Source organism: Mesoplodon bidens (assembly GCF_964165515.1).
Source record: "Mesoplodon bidens genome assembly, chromosome: 1".
Taxonomy (NCBI): Eukaryota; Metazoa; Chordata; class Mammalia; order Artiodactyla; family Ziphiidae; genus Mesoplodon; species Mesoplodon bidens.
The window spans coordinates 85,910,019-85,932,496 of record NC_138176.1 but is presented as its reverse complement, the minus strand read 5'-3'; the positions used below and the strand labels follow the sequence as shown (position 1 = coordinate 85,932,496).

Here is a 22,478-nt window from a genome sequence, read left to right as displayed (position 1 = left end):
TGAGCAGAGGGCATGAGAGCGATTTACTAAACTGAATTGGAAGAGATTAAAAGAAAGGTATGTCAGAATATGCCCCCCAACTTAATCTCTATGGGGATTGTGGCAAATGTATAATCAGTTATTTAGGGAAACAAAATGGGAATAAGAATTGAAGCAGAAAAATATAAATACTTTCCACTTTAAAATTTATTTCTTAAATTTCTTACCAAAATTCTTATTAAGAAAATTCTTGTCCTGGTGTTTATTTATGCATGTGTTCAGCATTTAACCACTTAACCATTATCTGGCTTTTAAGCAACAAAGTTTAGTAGTGCCTTTGATTTGCTTCAGTATAGTGGACACCCTTATTTGGGTTTTAAATTTTGTTTGGATAAAAGTGAGGCTTGTTAGGATTGAGGATCTTATCTTAACTTCCCAAATCCCTTAATACTCCAAAGCTGGAATGAAAACAGAACTGAGAAAGGGCAATCTGCAGGCCTTTCCTTTAGAACCTAGCTTGAAAAGGGACTTTTCCATGGGACGGTTTTAAGAAACAGACATAAAAATAAGTAATATATTATTTAAGTTTAAATGAACATCCTTTTTGAGCAAACAAATAATTTTTAAAAATAAACATTGGTTGAGTCCCAAAAATTACAGGTTGAGGTGACATGCCCAGAGTCTTAAGGAAACCTGGATTATTTTGGATGGCTCTAAGAAAAAGTCTTAAAGCTATGAAACATGAACCCCTGCTATCCATTGAAGGTCGTGTTGTTCTGTCCTCAACTGTGTAAATAAAACTCCATCAGCTACTTGTGTTCATCTGTGAGTCAAGAAGAAGTAGCCCATGGTGGTTGCTTAGCCTCACACAGAAACAGAGGTAAAATGCCAGTAGCATAAGGTCTCTTTTATCTATCTAGGAGGAAACCAAGGTCCTATTTGGTTTATCTCTCTTTTTTTTTCCCACCACCCTAGCTATTTTAAGTGATTTTCAGGGGAATCTATTTAAAAAAAAAATTGGTCAGAATATTTCAAAATCCAACCAAGTATTTTTCTTCTGAGTGTTAGACATTACAAGGTGGAAACTGTATGAAGTTACAAATAATCTCCAAGGTTTTGAAATAGGTGACCACGTCCTGACTCTAGGTTTATTTCATGAATACTACTCTCCATTCCTCCACCCCTATTTTGTTATCAGCAGGAACAGCTAATCAGTTTGTTTACCGATATGGAAAGAAGGACGTGAGAACCAACTACAGAGACCAACAATAAAAAATTTTTTCTTCCCTGATCAAAGAGAGGAAGAAATAAATCCACACTGAGATGAACAAAGGTCTTTTTCCATAGGCATTCCCAGAATTTACAATCTATGGCAAACTCCACCAGGTTCTCAGTAGCTTTGCTGAATGTGACAGGCCTAATCAGATGTTACACAGAGCAGACGCACATCGGCAGTTAGCACTTTCCACAGGTCTCTAACCTGTGATCCTTCATTCTCTCTAGATTAACACCCAGGACTCTGATCCACTGACATCAGTGAACAATTCAAATCCAAGAATGTTACCTTAAAAGATAGAAAGGGATGCAGAAAGTTGCTAATCACACTAAAGTTTGCCAAAAACTGAAGGATTTGTTAAACTCTGTGGAATAGCTATATAGCATAAACTCATTATGCATCAGTATGCTACATGTTAGAAATTCCAACTCCTGCCAGATATGTTACATTAGCATATTTATAATGGAACACTAGATTAACAATGTTTGACATCTTCACTGTGTTCATTTTCAGTTCTATTATTACTCCAAACAGTTCCTCCAAAAACATTAACTGGCTAACAGTAGAACTGTGAACAATTTTGGAAAAAAGGAAAAAAAAAAACTGTTTAAAAGCTATTTATATTTTCATTGAGTAGCTTTTTGGAGAATGATACTGGATTAATTATAGCGCTATAAAAGATGCTATAATTTTAAACACTTTTTCCTGTATTCAATCACATATAGAACTAAATTCACAAGAACTTCTGCATAAGTTTCAAACTGAACACAATGAAAAGGTTCTAATTTTTTATAAGCTAGTGAGGAAATGCTTGGATAATTTCACACCTCACTGAGTAAACAGAAGAAAGCCTAGAGTTTATTCATCTAGTACTGCTTCCAAAGGTGATCTTTTAATTTCTAAATATCTCTAAAGGACATTCTGGTAGGTACCATATTTGGAGGACGGGGCCATGCGATTTAATGGAAAAACAAACTTTGGTGAAAGGCAAGCCTGAGCTTGAGTACTTACTAGTTGTGTGTGACCTTGGGCAGGCTGCTCACTCTTTTCTGGTCTTCTTTTTCCCATCTACAAAGACAAGGATGATAATATTTTGCAGGGATCATTCAGGATTTAAAAAGTAATAGTAAGAAATGAAAGCAGACCACCACCCTCTCCAACCCATAAAAGTAACTGTCTCTAGTCTTGTATCTAATTCAAATATAAAAATTGTTCTGAACATATATTATCAAAGTTTCCATTCAAGTTACTAAAAATAAATCAAATGATCCATTTATCATAAATCTGTTCAGAAACATTTCCTAATCTGGCCATCTTGTTTAGCTAGGCACAAGATGGTAGTGAACACAGGTCTGGTCAATGAGACAGCTTTTCAGGTAACTCTAAAACTCAGTCCTAGAGCTTAGAAGGTCACATGCTTTAAAAGTCCCTGGAGAACTGCTGCCAGTCACCATAGACCACTGGTTCCCAACACTTGGCAACAAAAGCAAAACAAGCCACCCATGAATTTAACCACAATTGTATTTTTTATCAAGAGACTTGAAATTTTGTCCCAGAGCAGTATTTTCTGCCTGGTAAGGCCATTTCTGCTTTACCACTTTGTTTAAAAAATAAATGTTTCCAAATGGTCAGTAAAGCTTCTTTCGTGAGAATGCCTTACGGAAAGTTTTCCTTTAAAAGTCAAATGTTCTTTTCACTTTAAAATATATGCTACAAAAATTAATTGATTTAATTGTACTAAAGGAAAATAAATGATACAGACACTCACATCTGAATCGGAATTGTTTTCCCTAAACCTTCTGAATACAAACTTGTTTTTTGACTGAGATCAATTTAAGAAACTTCAGTTCTTCAGAATTAATATTAAATGCTCTAAACTATTGCACACATGGAAAAATGAACTGGTGAACATACTCTTATGTTATGTGAAGCCTAAACTTACGAGTAGGCTTAGTGGGAATTAAAATTGTAACATGTTTGCAAATGAGTGTCAGAATATTTACATACATATCTGTATTATATAACCCCAAGAAGATAATAGGACCCTCAGAGTAATTTAAATAATTCTAGACAATACAGAATAGATCTTAAAATACAGGTTAAAACGACACCAAATTTAATGAGATTCTAAAGTCAAAATATAGACAAATTTAAACTCAGTGTTCTCAAGCAAAAATATCTCACAACCCTACCATCCATGCTTATCTATGCACTCATTCACTCTCCCCGCCCCTTTACCCTCTCTTGAATCCCAAGTCCTGGCAGGGCTTCTGGGGCCCAGGAGCCATGTTTAACTGCTGAGGATTTATTGAGTGCTTAGTGCCAACATGGCATTTATTTTTCAGAGATTACAAATAAAAATATATATAAAATAATAATATGTATTATCAGAATGCATGACCATAGCTGTCAAGTGAAACTCTTTTTTTTTTCCATTTTTTTGGCCACGCTGTGCAGATTGCAGGATCTTAGTTCCCTGACAACGGATTGAACATGGGCCCATGGCAGTGAAAGTGCGGAGCCCTAACCACTGTACTGCTAGGGAATTCCCAAGTGAAACTCTTTTATATCTTGCAAACTCAAAATTCATCTCATTACAGCTGATGGATAAGACGTATCTAAATTAATTCTTGCTCTAAAGATCTTTGAAAATACTGAAACATAAAATATATAAGTATTGTTTTGAAGTAAAAATCTAATTTTTCAAAAATTTCAGTAAGTATAAATTTTCTTTTTAATTATTTAACTCGTTTAACTGCAAGAAAAAACAACCAAATTAGAAACCTCATATTTTAGTACAGTGTTATTTATAAAGATTAAGAAAACACTGGGCCATTATTTCTTCTCCTGGCTCTCATTTGAAGGTTACTTTTCAGTCTATTTAGAGGGAAAGAAAGTTATATGAATATTTCATTAGAGAGGAGATAAGAGAAAAGCAAAATTAATATATGAAGACAAGACAGAAGTAATGAAATGGGAAGCCAGTTAGATGAACATGGTGTTAACAAAGGAATGAAAGTGTGGGACTTTGTGGAATGTTGCCCTCTTTTCTCCAAAAATATAAAATGAAAAGAGAAATAAGGAAAGGTGGGCATTTTACAGCACCTATCAACCAGTTTCAATTGGCTAGTGCAAGTTAGAAAGCAATGATTTTGCCTGAAATTGGACAAATTACTGTTTTTAGTTTTTTTTTAATTTAGAAATTTTAACATTAGAAACAGTTCTTCTTTTACAACTGTTCCCTCTCTAACAACAAGGAATGCACTCACAGAATGCCTTACCAGCTGTCTTATGGTGTGAGTAAAGTTACTATTTTTCTCTAACTATGTATGTATTGAATAAATGAAGAAATAGTGAAAATAATTAATAAATTATTACAACATATAAGTTGGGCAGAGTTCCATATTCTAAGCTCCCAGCACCCAAGGTTCAAAAATAAAGACAATTCGGGGAAAAAAAGGCATTCCCCTAATTTAAATGTTTAATCTTCATAAGCTACATTGAAAAACCTTTAAAGAAATGTTGTTTTAATTAGTTTGTCTTTAAACAGCCCCTGGTTATTTTTGTTTTTCTAAAATGAAAACACAATTAGACAAGAATATGAAATTAGTCAATAAAATTTTTAAATATGTTTCTGTTTTAAATCCAGCAAAAGTTTTAAACGCATGCACTAGACATCATTATACCATTAGAAACCACAAAAACTGGAGGGTAAAGATTGGTCACTTCTCAGAATTAGTATGCTCACTCATGCAGTACATTCAGAGGGGAACAATTTCCCAAGCTTTAGAAAATTCATAGACACTTCTAGAAAACCCCAAACTACCACAATTGCACTGAACTAAACTAAGTTTTTAGTTTCCTTCATTGGTTTCAAAATGAATAGAAATTCCAAAATTTATCCAAATTTCAAGGCTTGATGTTCCCCCTTCCTAGCTGTTAGTTGTACTAGCAAAAGGTACAAAAGGCGTTTGTTCCTAGAATTCACCAACAACCCAAATCACATACTTTTTTCTTACTTCAAGAGTATAATTAGGTTGACCATAAATAAATTTATTTCTCTGTTAACTTTGTTCCTAAATTATTTTTCTTCTTATTTTGAATTACCATGTTACACATATGTGCAGACATGCTAACTTGGGGTTTAATTTCTGGCTCTCATAGATGCGTTGTTTATGTATGGGCGTGAATGTGCCTGAATGTTGGGGGAAGGGGAAGACCTTAAGCTGGAGTGGTGTCCATGACAGGTACTGAAATATGGTAGGTTCATTAGGGGTCAACTTGCATGAGAGACTGAAGAGCCGGCTGAATAGAACTTTCCCTGTGTGAGAACAAAGGAAGGCAAATCAGACCCAATAACAACACTTTGGAAATCAGAGAGAAAAATGGACTTTACTTCACTGAAAGATGGTGACAAGGAATCTGTCCATAGCCAGGTTCCCCAGGAATTCATGTTTGAGTCTTTTGGTGATGGTATTAATGCTGTAGGGTAAAATATAAATAGTTGTTTTATTTTTTTAAAAACAGGCATTGGGGAAAACAGCTGTTTTGGTACCTCTGTGATTTGTATAACATGACAGAAGGAACAGGGAAACATTTATAAATGGACTTGGTTCCAAGGCATCAAGAACATTAGAAAACACAGAACAGCAGTAATAGCCTGAGAGAGAAACATGCATTATTTACTAGGGGCAGTGGTGCTCTGCTAAGGAGATGCTGGATCAGAGTTCTTGATGCCTGGTGGGAAGGGTAGGTACCTGTGGGCATACTTGGGACTGTGGGAAGTTTCAGGTCACCCCTTTACGGATACAGTATATTTCTTAAAGGAGGGCTATGTATAGAGAAGGTAATAATAGGTTCCAGGTGGTAACCAACAAACTTACGCATATGCACATCTGAGACAAATCCAGGACATCTCAGGAATAAGGGAGGAGGTGGGAGACCTTTGGGTGGACTGTAAATCCAACCAAAAAAGGGAGGGTGCCTGAGCTACAACTTATTAATAGGATTTCATTCTAAACCTGGGGCTGGTATAAACTTGGGAAACAAAATGTCATTCTATATTATATGTACTTAATCTCTCCTCAAGTGAATGTGCCAAAACATTAACAACTCGTGAATCTAAGTGAAGGATGTGAAGATGACTATGGTACTCTTCTTTCAGCTTCTCTGTAGATTTGAAAATTCCCAAAATAAAATATTCAAAGAACAAAGAGATGTATTTCTTGTATTTCAAAATTTCAGTTTTGATAATTAATAATTATTTATAAAAATTTATAATAAATCTATTTTGTTTTGATTCACTGTGTACTAATAACAAATATAATTGAATCTAAGAAGAATTTAACACTTAGGACCTTATGATCAAAGGAAAGTTTTTAAAAATTCAAACTTCAGAATAACATTTTTTTTTTTTTTTTGCGGTACCTGGGCCTCTCACTGCTGTGGCCTCTCCCATGGCGGAGCACAGGCTCCAGACGCGCAGGCGCCAGACGTGCAGGCCCAGCGGCCATGGCTCACGGGCCCAGCCGCCCCGCAGCATGTGGGATCCTCCCGGATCCCACCGGGGCATGAACCCGTGTCCCCTGCATCGGCAGGCGGACTCTCAACCACTGCACCACCAGGGAAGCCCCAGTATAACATATTTTAAGACAATGAAATATGATAGAATAATCATAAGGGTTTTTCAAGCATTAAAAGAAGAAATTAAATAGCAAAATAAATAAAATAGCAAAAATAAAAACCAAATAACGTAAAATTTTCAACTGTTAGCCTTTTCAAATAATTGTTTACATGGATGACAATCACTAAGATATATAATCACAAAGATATCTGCCTTGGCATATCTCTGCTCAGATCCATTAAGAGTTATTTGCAGGTAATCATGTACTCCTTATTTCTAAGATCCTAAGAAGACACTGGCGACAGTACAGGCAGGCATACATTGTTCTCTTTGGCTTCATAGATATTGCATTTCTTACAAACTGAAGGTTTGTGGAAACCCCATGAGGAGCAAGTCTACTGGTGCCATTTTTCCAACAGCATTTGCTCAGCTCATGTCTCTGTGTCACATGTTGGTAATTCTTGCAATATTTCAAGCTTTCTCATTACTATTATATTTGTTATGGTGATCTTTGATGTTACCACTAGGACTCGTTGAAGGCTCAAAAATGATTACCATTTTTTTAGCAATAAAGTATTTTTTAATTAAGGTATGCACTTTTTTAAGACATAATGCTATTGCATACTTAACAGACTACAGTATAGTGTAAACATAACTTTTATGTGCACCAAAAAACTTGTGTGACTGGCTTTATTGTGGTGTTCATTTTACTGCGGTGGACTGGCACCCATTCTGCAGCATCTCCAAGGAATGCCTTCAGATGAAATTTTCCTCTTTGCTCTCAGGTTAAAGATATATGACTTTAAAATTGTATACTGACTTGTTATGATTTCAAATCCATGTCTTGAAAGCTTGTTTTGGACAAAGCTGTTGATGGTTTAAACTTCTTTAGAATAAATCATTTTGATAAAATTGAAGTTAGATATTAAGACTTACTTATCGAATTCTCACACCTGGAGTGGAAAGGACTATTTCATCATTGACACCACAGTAAAAGTCACATGACAGACTTTTGAACTTTAAATACCAATAAGTTTGACCAGCAACTGAAGAGTGTTCAGTCTGGACAAGGCTACTCTTTGATGACCTAAATAGCTCTCTAAAGATCTTGAGACACTTGCTCCTTTACAGCCAGGCTACTCTTGGTCAGCAGTGGTGTTAAACTGTGCGGTAGTCTCAGGAAGAGAAGGGACATCCGTTTTTGCCTTAGCAAGGCTACTCTTCAGAGGCAGTGGCACAAGTTGTGTAACTGTCCATACAGTAATAACCTTTGGAGCTGTCACCTTGCCTGCCCACACTGGTACTGTTGCCCACTAGCTTCATGCCCCAGAAATAAGGTACCTAAGCCAGCAGCTGATACCCAGCTTTTAGTTGGAAGGACTGATTCTACAGAGAACCAACTCATAGAAAGGTAATCCTCAACTAAATTTGGACTTTCTTTCATCTTCCCCTTGCCTGGAACAATACCGTAATTATCTATCACTGATATGGAGTAGGTTATTTCTTTATTATCTTATTAAGAGAAGTTTTTCTGTATTCTATTGCCTTGTAAAATATTATTATAAACTATAATTCCTACAGTGAACCTGTGTTAAATAAATTATTGGCAAAGACAATCTCGGTCTCTGAGCAAAATTTGCCTTGAAGAAAACAAAGGTTTTAAGACCTTTCACCACTAAGTATCTGAAACAAGTCCTGTCATTTCAGTTTTCCTGTATTTCCCTTTGTGCAGCCTCTTCTTGTTGGGAATTTTTATAGGCCTTGTGCTGTTTTTAAGTTGAATGACTGTTGTTATTGTTACATATTCTAATAATGAATAAAATCTGAAAGAGCCCAACTAAAATGGTGAGCATTTTCCAAAACTCTTCATGACTTATTTTGGGTTCTGAAACATTAGAAATCATTTGAACGAAACATTTTCAGCTTTATTAGCTGACAAATAAAATTGTATAGACTCATCTCAGTTGCAGAGCTTGGAACAGGACTGAATTTGATTTATTCCACTGTGACAGAAAGGGATTTTCTTTCACTCAACAAACTTGTTTTGTTCCCACCACCTATCAACCTAACAACATGTTAAAGTAATACCATGAGAAGCAGCCAATATCAGAATATGAAGATCTGTTTGTTTTGTAAATGGATGTTTGGGGAATCTGAAGGACTTAAAGCCTTCATCAGTGATAGATCTGAGCAGCTCCCTGAGGACAGAACCAGGAATAGCTGAGTCACAAGGACCTCACATTACTAAGGAAAAAGAGATGACAGCCACCTAAGGAATGGTGAGAAAGACAAAGGAAATCATGTGGAGTAAAAAGAGAAAGAGCTGACAGCAAAAAAAGAGATTCCCAGATGCCCACAGGCCTGAAATTTGATTCAATGTGGGATGGGGAGAGAGTGTATGAGAGAAACATATCTATTCATATTAGCATTCAAATGTTTATATACATAATATATATATAAACATATGTATACATATTATACATATATTTCTAAATGTTTTTTATTGTCCTTTCAATTTCACAATGTATAAATAATCATCTGATTATTTTTCTTTTTGGTAATGGGTGTTACCTACATATCCTCCCAGATATTGCAGGCATAAATTCAGGAATACATCAGTATCATTTTATTGATGCTGTATTTTTATTATTTTTAAGAGAAGCATCTTTCTTCTTATGGAAAATAAAATCTAATTAATTACAAGTGTTACAATACCAAAGACACATTGACCTCCCTTGAAAATTCAGATAGAATGGTTTCTAAACCATTCTATTTAAACCATTGGCTAAAAACTTACCAATTAGTTTACAGTATTTGCAATATGCTATGCATTTATAAAAAACATAACTTATTTGAATACTGACTGTTCATTTGGGATGTTTTATTAAATATTTTTTCAAAACTCATTACTAAAGAGGTATTTATCTATTTTCACACAAGTCAATCATTGGTTAGAATTTGAATCAATGCACTTTGTGAAACCTTTGAATCAGAACTGTCAAAAATATGAAATTTTTTGCTTAGAAACAACAAAAAAGAAAAACTCCAATTTTTAATATGTAGACAGAGCCAAATTTTGACCACCTTCATCCAAATCCTTCTAGTTGATTTCCTTTCCCTAGCTCCCATCTCAGGATTTGTTTCATAGGTATTCTGGAAATAAACAGCCATCTTTTTAAATATTTTAGACACAAATGAAAATAATAATAAGAAGAAGAATGACGATAAGAATAATGGCTATTCTTTACTGAATTCCTTCTATGGTCCAGGCATAATGCTAAGCAGTGTGCACATATTATCTCATCGAATGCTCATGGCTCTCTTAATTCATTGCCATTATTATCTCCATTTTGCAGTTGAAAACTTCATTATCAATAATGAAAAACTGAAAGCATTTTCTCTAAGATCAGGAACAAGACAAGGATGTCCACTCTCACCACGCTTATTCAACACAGTTTTGGAAGTCCTAGCCATGGCAATCAGAGAAGAAAAAGAAATAAAAGGAATACAAACTGGAAAAGAAGAAGTAAAACTGTCACTGTTTGCAGATGACATGATACTATACATAGAAAATCCTAAAGATACCACCAGAAAACTACTAGAGCTCATCAATGAATTTGGTAAAGTTGCAGGATACAAAATTAATGTACAGAAATCTCTTGCTTTCCTATATACTAACAACAAAAGATCAGAAAGAGAAATTAAGGAACAATCCCAATTACCACTGCAACAAAAAGAGTAAAATACCTAGGAATAAACCTACCTAGGGAGACAAAACACCTGTACTCAGAAAAATATAAAACACTAATGAAACAAATCAAAGATGACACAAACAGACGGAGAAATATACCATGTTCTTGGATTGGAAGAATCAGTATTGTGAAAATGACTATACTACTCAAAGCAATATACAGATTCAATGCAATCCTTATCAAATAACCAATGGCATTCTTCACAGAATTAGAACAAAAAATTTTACAAATTGTGTGGAAACGCAAAAGACCCTGAATAGCCAAAGCAATCTTGAGAAAGAAAAATGGAGCTGGAGGAATCAGGCTCCCTGACTTCAAACTATACTACAAAGTTACAGTAATCAAGACAGTATGGTACTGGCACAAAAACAAGAATATAAATCAATGGTACAGGATAGAAAGCCCAGAGATAAACCCACACACCTATGGTCACCTAATCTATGAAAAGGAGGCAAGAATATACAGTGGAGATAAGACAGCCTCTTCAATAAGTGGCACTGGGAAAACTGGACAGCTACATGTAAAAGAATGAAATTAGAACACTACCTAATACCATACACAAAAACAAACTCAAAATGGACTAAAGGCCTAAATGTAAGACCGGACACTATAAAGCTCTTAGAGGAAAACACAGGAAAAACACTCTTTGACATAAATCACAGCAAGATCTTTTTTGAGCCAATTCCTAATGAAAATACAAACAATAATAAAGAAATGGGACCTAATGAAACTTAAAAGCTTTTGCACAGCAAAGAAAACCATAAACAAGACAAAAAGACAACCCGCAGAATGGGAGAAAATATTTGCAAATGAAGCAACTGACAAAGGATTAATCTCCAAAATATACAAACAGCTCATGGGCCTCAGTAACAAAAAACAAACAACACAAATCAAAAAATGGGCTGAATACCTAAACAGACATCTCTCCAAAGAAGACATACAGATGGCCAAGGGGTACTTGAAAAGATGCTCAACATCACTAGTAATTAGAGAAATGCAGGTCAAAACTACAATGAGGTATCAACTCACACCAGTTAGAATGGCCATCATCAAAAAATCTACAAACAACAAATGCTGGAGAGGGTGTGGACAAAAGGGAACCCTACTGCACTGTTGGTGGGAATGTAAATTGATACAGCCACTGTGGAGAACAGTATGGAGGTTCCTTAAAAAACTAAAAATAGAACTACCATATGACCCAGCAATCCCACTACTGGGCATATACCCTGAGAAAAGCATAATTCAAAAGGACACATGTACCCCAGTGTTCATTGCAGTACTATTTACAATAGCCAGGAGATGGAAACAACCTAAATATCCAATGACAGATGAATGGATAAAGAAGATGTGGTACATATATACAATGGAATATTACTCAGCCATAAAAAGGAACAAAATTGGATCACTTCTAGAGATGTGGATGGATCTAGAGTCTGTCATACAGAGTGAAGTAAGTCAGAAAGAAAAAAATATATCATATATTAACACATATATGTGGAATCTAGAAAAATGGTACAGATGAACCTATTTCCAGGGCAGGAATAGAGATGTAGATGTAGAAAACAGGCATGTGGACACAGTGGAGGAAGGGGAGGGTGGAATGAATTGGAAGATTAGGATTAACACATATACACTACCATGTATAAAACAGATAGCTAGTGGGAACCTGCTATATAGCACAGGGAGCTCAGCTCAGTGCTCTTGCATGACCTAGATGGGTGGGAGAAGAAAAAAAAGAATAAGGCACAGAGAGGTTAAGTAACTTTCCCAAGGTCACAGTCAGTAAATAGTACATCTGAAATATGACCCTAAACCATCTGAATCCAGAGCTTGCACTCTGAATCACTCTGCTGCTCTAGAAAAGAAAATAATTTTAATTGGTTTTATGAAACTAACTAAAAAGATTTCATGGGCTTCCCTGGTGGCGCAGTGGTTGAGAGTCTGCCTGCCGATGCAGGGGACACAGGTTCGTGCCGCAGTCTGGGAGGATCCCACATGCCACGGAGTGGCTGGGCCCGTGAGCCATGGCCGCTGAGCCTGCGCATCCAGAGCAAAAAAAAAAAAAAGACTTCATGATTCATTAATGTTACTTTTCTAACAGATCAATAAATGATTGAAAAGTCACAAAAAATTCATTGTCAAAGATATACTTTCCAGTTTTTGACTTGACACTATAAACTGCACTCATTTCAAGCAAAATGTTACTGTAAGTTAGAAAACATTGCACTATTTTAGTCAACCTCTATTTAACTGGGTTGCCAGAATAACTGAGATTCTCCATTTCCCAGTGAATTATATTATAGGCTATTAACTTCTTGAAATTGATAATCAACTTTGCAATGTACTTGTGCCCATTAGCAACTACCAGTTGAGTTGTGTGCTCACCAAGAATTGTTTTCAATTATGTTTGTGTATTTTTTGTTATAATCATTAAATTTAATCAAGCGTTATACAAAGTTATGACTGAATGAAAATATGCAGCTGTTTCTATGAAAATTAAGTTGAAATCTTCGGAAAGACTCAATAAACTCCAGTTTCTAAAAAGAAGAAAAAGGCAATTGAATTAAATATGATTAATGTTGCTATAAAATGAAAAAAATAATAAAGCAGTGAAAGAATTCTGAATTAAATTGCTGCACAACTTTCCTGCTCTACTTTCAAGGGTGTATCTTTTGATAGAAGGAAAATCCAACCTGTTCCACCTGGTCCTACATCAGTCAATTAACGAATGAACTTATAGATGTATAAATTTTAAATATGTGTGTATCACTTACAAAAATAATTCTTCATTTATACACCTTTCAGTTTCCTACAAACTACTGGGGGGTGACTGTTTCAGCTTCTACTGTATTTTTGAGTTAAATTTTATTTGGAATAACAGTATTTTGAAATTTGTAGAACAGAGATAGAAAAAATAAGAGTTACTAAAATACCATTTATTTTGGATTGGTTTTAGAGAAGTAAAAGTTAGTGGAAACATTTAACCAGTATCAATTTAAAAAACAAAACCAAAAACACCCCAAAAGCATCCAGGATCTTGACTTATCCACGTAACATAAAATAGAAGGGAAAACTGAGCTTGCCCCATAAAATGACAATATACATTCTCTTGCATCAAATACTGATACAAACAAAAGGAATCTTCTTAAGCTGTTCCAAATTCTGCTAATATAAATATCATCACTAGTATGGAAAACAGAATCTGGGCGTGGACACGTGTGCCAGACTGTCATTACTGAGGCTGACCAACTACAGAGACTCATATAGTCATCGAAACTATAAGCTAAGGGGTGTTTCCAGGCCTGACGGAAACTTTGCTCTGCAACTTTATTTTTTACTAGCCATTGTTTGTTAACAGTATTACATGTTTATAAAAACAAAGGCTAAAAATATTTTCATAATCATAACTGTGCTAGCCATTGACAGCTTTTCATGCAACAGTTAGTCTACTCCCCAAACACAGTTTTATTGCCAAATCTGGTCCTTCCTTGACTTTCAGACAGTTTTAGAAACTACACCACACTGCCTACTAGTCTGTACTTTTTTTTAGTTCACTCTTTCCTCTTCTTACAAGTATTTTTATGGGTCCATTCTTCTTCTTTCACACTATCTGAAGCTCTGTGTTACTGCTTCCTGTAATTAAAATGCATGATACCTTCCCTCAAAGGAAGGCTATTAACTACTGATAAAGAAAAGAGTGTTTGGATTGAAGGACTAGGAGAAATAAAATGTCTGCAGACATTTAGGGCATGATGAATTCTGCAGTGTGCCTAAAGCCCTGGGCTGGATAAGGATAGGATGTGGAAGGATAAGGGAATTTGGGGGCCAAGTTATGTGAGAGTATTTTTTAAAAATCCGACTCTAATGAGAAGTTTGTCTAATTGCATATCCTTTAAAAATACCAGAAATTTTAACTGCATCAAAAATTATGCTCCTTGATAAATACAAATAAAACAAGTCTTTTTTTTTTTTTTTTTTAATAGCCAAGAGCTAAGAATGATGAAAATGAAGTAAAAACACACCTGGCTTTTTGACAAATTTAATTTCAGTCAAGCTCCAAGATAAATAAAATCAATTTATTTAACTTGTAAATTATAATATTCTCTCATTCTTCTCAGTATTTTGTGTTGCTTCTCACATTTAAAAGGAGCCCTGGCACTATACCTGGATCTCTTTTTTATTTGTTTGTTTCCATCTGCAAAATGTGGGATTTGGGCATTTTTCTTCATGATACAAGACAGAAAACTCTAGGAAAATGAGTGATTTGTAGGTCTAAAAAAATAATTTTATAGCTAGTAATATTATCCTGTATCATTTAACTGCAATCTAAAAAGGATCAGCTAGAACTATATTCAATATCTTGTAATAACCTATGATGAAAAGGAATCTGAAAAAGAATACATATATATATATATATATATATATATATATAAAGCTGAATCACTTTCCTGTGTACCTGCAGCTAACACAACACTGTAAATTAACTATACTTCAATTTAAAAATAAATAAAATTAAATTAAAAGGATCAGGTACTAATGTCCACAAAATCTTAAAACCAGCGGACATATCCTCGGAAAGGAGAGGTCTGACTATCTCTTGGACTTTGTAAGGAACATGACTTCATCAAGACAAAAACCTGGAAACCAGTCAATTAAGGCAATCTACATATACATCATGTAGGTCAGAGACCCCAGCCTAATGGCCTGAGTTTGTTTGGTATTCACATACCAGGCTATTATTTTAAAACTTTGATTGGCTGTTGTTTTCATTGTGGAGAAAAGAGTTGATTTGAGTTTTAAATTTTGGTTCTCAGCCTATCCCCGTTTTCTTCTGTTTCATCATTCTTTCCCATCCATCAATCACAGCAATCCAGAAAGAGGCCTAGGGAGATGGGAAAACAGGATAGAAGCCTGCTCCTCGCACACATGTTCAAGTCTCTTCTGGCTTCTGGCCTTCAGTGTGAAGTGATCACCAATTTCTTTGTGGAGCTCAGGTTGAAAGTCACTTCCTCAGAGACCCCTTCCCTGACCTGCCTATCTAAGCCACACAACACACCCCAACATCGCTCACTCTCCAGCTCCTCATCTTACCTGCGTTTTCTTCACAGCGTTATCTCCATATAGCAGTTCATATTTACTCACTGATTTATAATAATATTAAGAGCTAACTTGCTGAATTTCCAGTATGAGCTGAGTACTCTTTTCAAGGTTTCACAAGCACTAAATCATTCGATCCTCATTTAACCCTATGAAGTAGAAACTAATGTTCTCTACTTTGAACAGAGAGAAAACAGCACTGGAGCTTAAATAACCTACCCAAGGTTATACAGGCAGAGCCAGGCAACCTCCAGGAAGTCTGACTCCAGAGCCTGGCTTCCCACTAATGAGTTACCCTACCTCCAAAAGGGCAGGGATTTTATTTTTTCCACCGATATGCTTCCTGTGGCTAAAACTGTACCTAGTACAGAGAGGTTTCTCAATCAATACTGTATTTGTAGAATGAATAAAATGAATGAGTGAAAAAGTGAATGAATAAGAGGGTGAAAGGGTAAATATAGAAGAATTAGGAAACAAATTCATTCCATATAGCATGTCAAACCTGGATCAGCAGCATTCCAGAAAATTCAAATTAGCAAAGACAGCCAGGGTCAGGATGTGGGTAATTAGTTAACTGTAACAGGGGAACTGACTGTTCTGAACTTTTAAAATCATTTTACTCATTCTGATCTACAAGGGTTTTAGTGTTGAATACCTTCTTCCTTAGGTAGTGAATATCTCTAATCTTTTTTGATAAAATGAGTATTCTAAGGTCAGTTTGAATTTTTCAGTATCGCCTATTTTTTTAATCACAGAGGAGGAAAGCCTACAACAAAATCCTGTTTCTCATATAAAGTAGTATGATTACTGTTTCAGAAAGATCTAAGTAAATGTTTGATTAAAAAGCTAGGAGAGATGCTGTCAGTGAAAACTGCTAAACCATAGCATGCTGTGTTAAGAGACACTATTCTTAGGAGGAGGTACAATTTCCATTTTAAAATTACTGGAGATGGTTTATGTGCATAATTTGGAGGGCAAGATAAAGCACAAAGCAAGCAAGTTTTGGGAGAAAATGAACCTGCATAAACTGGTTACACAACTGGTTTAAAGGGAGATGGGAAGTTAAAAATCAAAGTTCTTGCTATAATTTTCTGTTATGTAGACCACAGCTTGTTGATTGGTGTTTAAATGAAGTCGGGTCATATGACAAAATTTTGAACTGCAATCCTTAAAGCAGTGGCTTTCAAATTTTCAAATAATGCTGTAATATTTGGGGGAATTATCATTGTTTGGAAGACTGGTAGAATTCAGGGCTCACACCGAATTCAGGGTTTATAAACATTACTTTTATTAGAAAACTTCTGTAAAACAATACCCCATGTGAAACCAAAGATAGTCAAATTTATGAAAATCAGAGCTAATCAGATGGAAGTCAGAAAGGGGAATGAAAAAATCCATCTGCTCACTCCCTCTCCCCTTTGTGGCCTCTGTAGAACTTCAACACCATTAACACAGGCATCGCTGGGCTGGCTGGATAAACTAGCAACTTTTTTTTTCTTTTTAACATCTTTATTGGGAGTATAATTGCTCTAAAATGGTGTGTTAGTTCTGCTTTATAACAAAGTGAATCAGCTATACATATACATATATCCCCATATCTCCTCCCTGTTGCATCTCCCTCCCACCCTCCCTATCCCACCCCTCTAGGTGGTCACAAAGCACCGAGCAGATATCCCTGTGCTATGTGGCTGCTTCCCACTAGCTATCTATTTTACATTTGGTAGTGTATATATGTCCATGCCACTTTCTCACTTCATCCCAGCTTACCCTTCCCCCTCCCCGTGTCCTCAAGTCCATTCTCTATGTCTGCGTCTTTATTCCTGTCTTGCCCCTAGGTTCTTCAGAACCATTTTTTTTTCTTTTTAGATTCTATATATATGTGTTAGCATATGGTATTTGTTTTTCTCTTTCTGACTTACTTCACTCAGTATGACAGATTCTAGGTCCATCCACCTCACTACAAATAACTCAATTTCATTTCTTTTCATGGCTGAGTAATATTCCATTGTATATATGTGACAAATCTTCTTTAACCATTCATCTGTTGATGGACACTTAGGTTGTTTCCATGTCCTGGCTATTGTAAATAGAGTTGCAATGAACATTGTGGTACAGGACTCTTTTTGAATTATGCTTTTCTCAGGGTATATGCCCAGTAGTGGGATTGCTGGGTCGTATGGTAGTTCTATTTTTAGTTTTTTAAGGAACCTCCATACTGTTCTCCAGAGCAGTTGTATCAATTTACATTCCCACCAACAGTACAAGAGGGTTCCCTTTTCTCCACACCCTCTCCAGCATATATTGTTTGTAGATTTTTTGATGATGGCCACTCCTACTGGTGTGAGGTGATACCTCATTGTAGTTTTGATTTGCATTTCTCTAATGATTAGTGATGTTGAGCATCCTTTCATGTGTTTGTTGGCAATCTGTATATCTTCTTTGGAGAAATGTCTATTTAGGTCTCTGCCCATTTTTGGATTGGGTTGTTTGTTTTTTTTGATATTGAGCGGTATGAGCCGCTTGTAAATTTTGGAGCTTAATCCTTTCTCAGTTGCTTCATTTGCAAGTATTTTCTCCCATTCTGAGGGTTGTCTTTTCATCTTGTTTATGGTTTCCTTTGTTGTGCAAAAGCTCTTTAAGTTTCATTAGGTCCCGTTTGTTTATTTTTGTTTTTATTTCCATTTCTCTAGGAGGTGGGTCAAAAAGGATCTTGCTGTGATTTTTGTCATAGAGTGTTCTGCCTATGTTTTCCTCTAGGAGTTTTATAGTGTCTGGCCTTACATTTAGGTCTCTAATCCATTTTGAGTTTATTTTTGTGTATGGTGTTAGGCAGTGTTCTAATTTCATTCTTCTACATGTAGCTGTCCAGTTTTCCCAGCACCACTTATTGAAGAGACTGTCTTTTCTCCATTGTATATTCTTGCCTCCTTTATCAAAGATAAGGTGACCATATGAGCGTGGGTTTATCTCTGGGCTTTTATCCCGTTCCATTGATCTATATTTCTGTTTTTGTGCCAGTACCATATTGTCTTGATTACTGTAGCTTTGTAGTATAATCTGAAGTCGGAGCCTGATTCCTCCAACTCCATTTTTCTTTCTCAAGATTGCTTTGGCTATTTGGGGTCTTTTGTGTTTCCAAAGAAATTGTGAAATTTTTTGTTCTAGTTCTGTGAAAAAGGCCATTGGTAGTTTGATAGGGATTGCACTGAATCTGTAGATTGCTTTGGGTAGTACAGTCATTTTCAAAAAGTGGACTCTTCCAATACATGAACATAGTATACCTCTCCATCTGTTTGTATCATCTTTAATTTCTTTCATCAGTGTCTTATAGTTTTCTGCATACAAGTCTTTTGTCTCCTTAGGTAAGTTTATTCCTAGGTATTTTATTCTCTTTGTTGCAGTGGTAAATGGGAATGTTTCCTTAATTTCTCTTTCAGATTTTTCCTCATTAGTGCATGCAAGAGATTAGGAATGCAAGAGATTTCTGTGTACTATTTCTAGCAATCTTTTTTTAACATGTAGAAGTTTATGAAGCATAAAATCACTATGTTATCTAATAGCACAAAAAATCTTCTAATTTTTAACTGTCCTTTGAGCACAAAAGCTCAAGTAGATATACTTGTGTGAAGTATATCTACGATAAAATTATTATCATTGACCACCAAAAGCTTTATAAACCCCCACGAAATTTCTCTATATTGTAAAAGGAACATGTGCTTTGTAGTCAGTACAATCTATGAGTGCTCTCTACCTCTAGCACAGGACCTGGCACATATTAGATACCCCATAAACTTAATTCTATTACTATCCTCTGAAATGACCTCATCTGCACATATTGGATCTCTCCTCTGTCCCTTCTTGCTTGCACCTGTTCCTTATGAATCACTCACGTTCTTGCCAACACCACCTCAGAGCTCCACATTCTTTGCCTTGATTCTGTTGGTTTCCATGAGCTTCTACCTAAAAACTGTCAGTAACCATGTTCTCAGGTACACATCACATGCACCTGGCCCACTTAACTTTGGAGCAATACTAAATAGAAGAGGCAAATGCTCTAACTGCTTATCTTCTACTGAAATGTTACATTTGATTCTTTTCCTTTCTTTGTGTATTAATTTATAGTCTTTCTTAGAGCCTCCGGTATAGACATCATACTCTTCTTTTATAGAACTTTCCACTGCTGCAATTAATATCAGACCTGTCCTCTCTTTCACAAGATATGTTTTCACCATGTTTCTTAGTTGTGTAATATTTGATTAGTATCTCTCTCCCCAGCTAAACTGGTCTGTGATGGAAAGAATTCTGTGGCAACTTGGTACCTCCTGGAGTTGGACAAAATAGTGGCCAGTATCTGTCTCATTTATCATTTTGTTGTGCACAAAACAGGCACTCAGTATATATTTGTTGAATATGGGAGTGGATGAATGAATATCTTTCTGCTCTGAAAATGTGTTAAATAATTCAAACTGCTTCTCTCTGAAATCTCCAAATAAATATCCCCCTTGAGTGAAGTCTTCCAGTAATTCCTAGTTATCCCAGAATACATTGAAACTCATCAAAAACCTTATACGGCTTTTGAAAGAACATGGAGAAATAACAACAACAACAACTGCAGTGTGATACAGAATTACTCTCTTTCTCAATGTTATGTCTTTTGGATGTCTTAAACAATGCAAAAGTTAGGGGCACTGACCCTCCAAACAGCCGAAAATCCAGATATAACTTGCAGTCGGCATGTAACTTATAGTCAGATATAACTTACAGTATCCGCAGTTCCGCATCCTCAGATTCACCCAACCACCAATGGTGAGTACTGAATTATATACTATTGAAAAAAATCTGCATAAAAATGGACTTGTGCGGTTCAAACCTGTGTTGTTCAAGGTTCAACTATATTGTTTTCCTAACTTATTTCCTATTAGGAAACTCCAAAAGAAAAAGAACCAGTTTCAAAAATATATTTGTACTATCTTTCAGTTTTTAATAAAGTGTAAGTTAATGTCATCCATTGGCTCTTTATTCTGCAGTTCAGTAGTGTGTAGCTTCTAGTTAACACTGAAATATAACTAAAAGGAAACTGCTGTCTTTTTCCCTCTTCCATCCCAGTCCCAGTCCACCATCTGCAAACAAAAAGCATTATTTTTCTGCCCTCCTTTCCTCTTTTATGCCCAAAAATAGGAGGGGAAAAAAGTACTCATACCCAAATCACATACTACTTGCTGGACCTACTAATTTACACAATGGCTGAGTTCGGGCTTAAATAAATATGCTTAAAAGCCAAAATAAAATCTATCATTTGGCATCAAACTAATGTTTGACTGATACTCCACCAGAACTTTGAGTTCCATTGCTCCACAAAGTTAGGGTAGGATTCTAAAACTATCATTTGTGGTGAGAATGGTATTCTACATCAGGCCATCACTTTTTCATTTCTGATATTCAGCCCTTTTACTGTATGATCTGTTACCTCAGAAATCTGGGGAAAGACTAAACTGGAGTGGCATGAGTGAGAGCAAGGGAAAAGAATATAACTTAGAGAAAGATACCATGGAAACTAGATATGGCTAAGAAAGCACACAGATACCAGGTGGATTACTCATTGTTATCTTCTTCATTCTGTCCTTAATAATAGCAAATGGCTAAATAAGATTGCACCAAGTTTACAGATTTTAATCTCAAATGTTTTAACAGTCTTTCCATTTGCTGATAAAACTTTCTAAAAGCTGTCCCTGTATTTACAAGTTTGTATAAAATTAAAGTTGATCATAAAAATTTTAACATATCATCTGACTATGAGAGCATTGGTTTTCAAAGCACTAGCTATGAGAAAAAAAAAGAAACAAACAACAACAACAAAAAAGCAAATCCATTTCAGACTTAAACTATAGATTGCTTGTCAGAAAGCTAGCAAAGATAGGAAATAAATTTTAATATGAAAGACATGAAAAAAATAAAAGCTGATCATTTAAGATATGTGCTTATTTCTAAGACTGCCCATACTTTGAGGACTGCAGATAAAAACACTTCATGTTGCCCTGCATGAATGTTAGTGTACTATGATCTGATTCGTTAAATATCAGAAGTTACTGTATCTGCATTCTAAATAGGCACTTCCCAGAAAATATTCTGTAGGTACAACTGGAAGACTTCCAGAAGCCCTTTGGAAGAGGAAGAATCTAAGAAGTCCCAGTCTTGATCATATTCCTTTTTGTCTTTATCTAAATTCAGATATCTGGATCATCACAAACTACTCCAAACTGACTTTCCTTATGGAAACAGAGGTAAATGGGCCCATTTTAGTGTCAAAATATTTAACTAATGTTTATTGAGCACCCACTAAGTGCAGGTGCTGTTCTTGTTTCTGGGTACAGAGTAGGGTAGAGAGCAAGACAAGCATGATCTGTGCCCTCCTGAGCACTCACAGTCTTGTTGGGGGAAATACTGAATTAGAAAGTTAAGAAATATCACATAGGTTATTATAAATACTGAAAAGGTCCCTGAAAGACACAGAGTGATGGAAATGTTGACCGAGGGTGGGGAGAGTGGAGGGGATCTTGGGGATTCACCACCATCAAATCCTAAATTGCCAAAATGAATTTGGATACTATTATGAATAGTGGATTTTTCATGTATTTGAAATAATTATTATGATCTTTTTACTGTTTCCTTCATAATTTGTTGGTTTATTTATCTGCATATAAGGCTAAACATAGTACCACTAAAACCTTTCACTTTGAGGTAACTAGACCAT

The 22,478-nt window shown here is 35.6% G+C and overlaps 1 long non-coding RNA gene across 1 annotated transcript in view; it reads right to left on the bottom strand.

The window, feature by feature from the left end:
- LOC308615248 overlaps positions 1 to 22,478 on the bottom strand; it is a 164,958-nt gene that overhangs the window by 137,111 nt on the left and 5,369 nt on the right. Inside the window, exon 2 of the long non-coding RNA XR_014015494.1 lies at positions 2,267 to 2,323. This is a non-coding gene — a long non-coding RNA (uncharacterized lncRNA). The remainder of the gene's footprint in view (positions 1 to 2,266; positions 2,324 to 22,478) is intronic.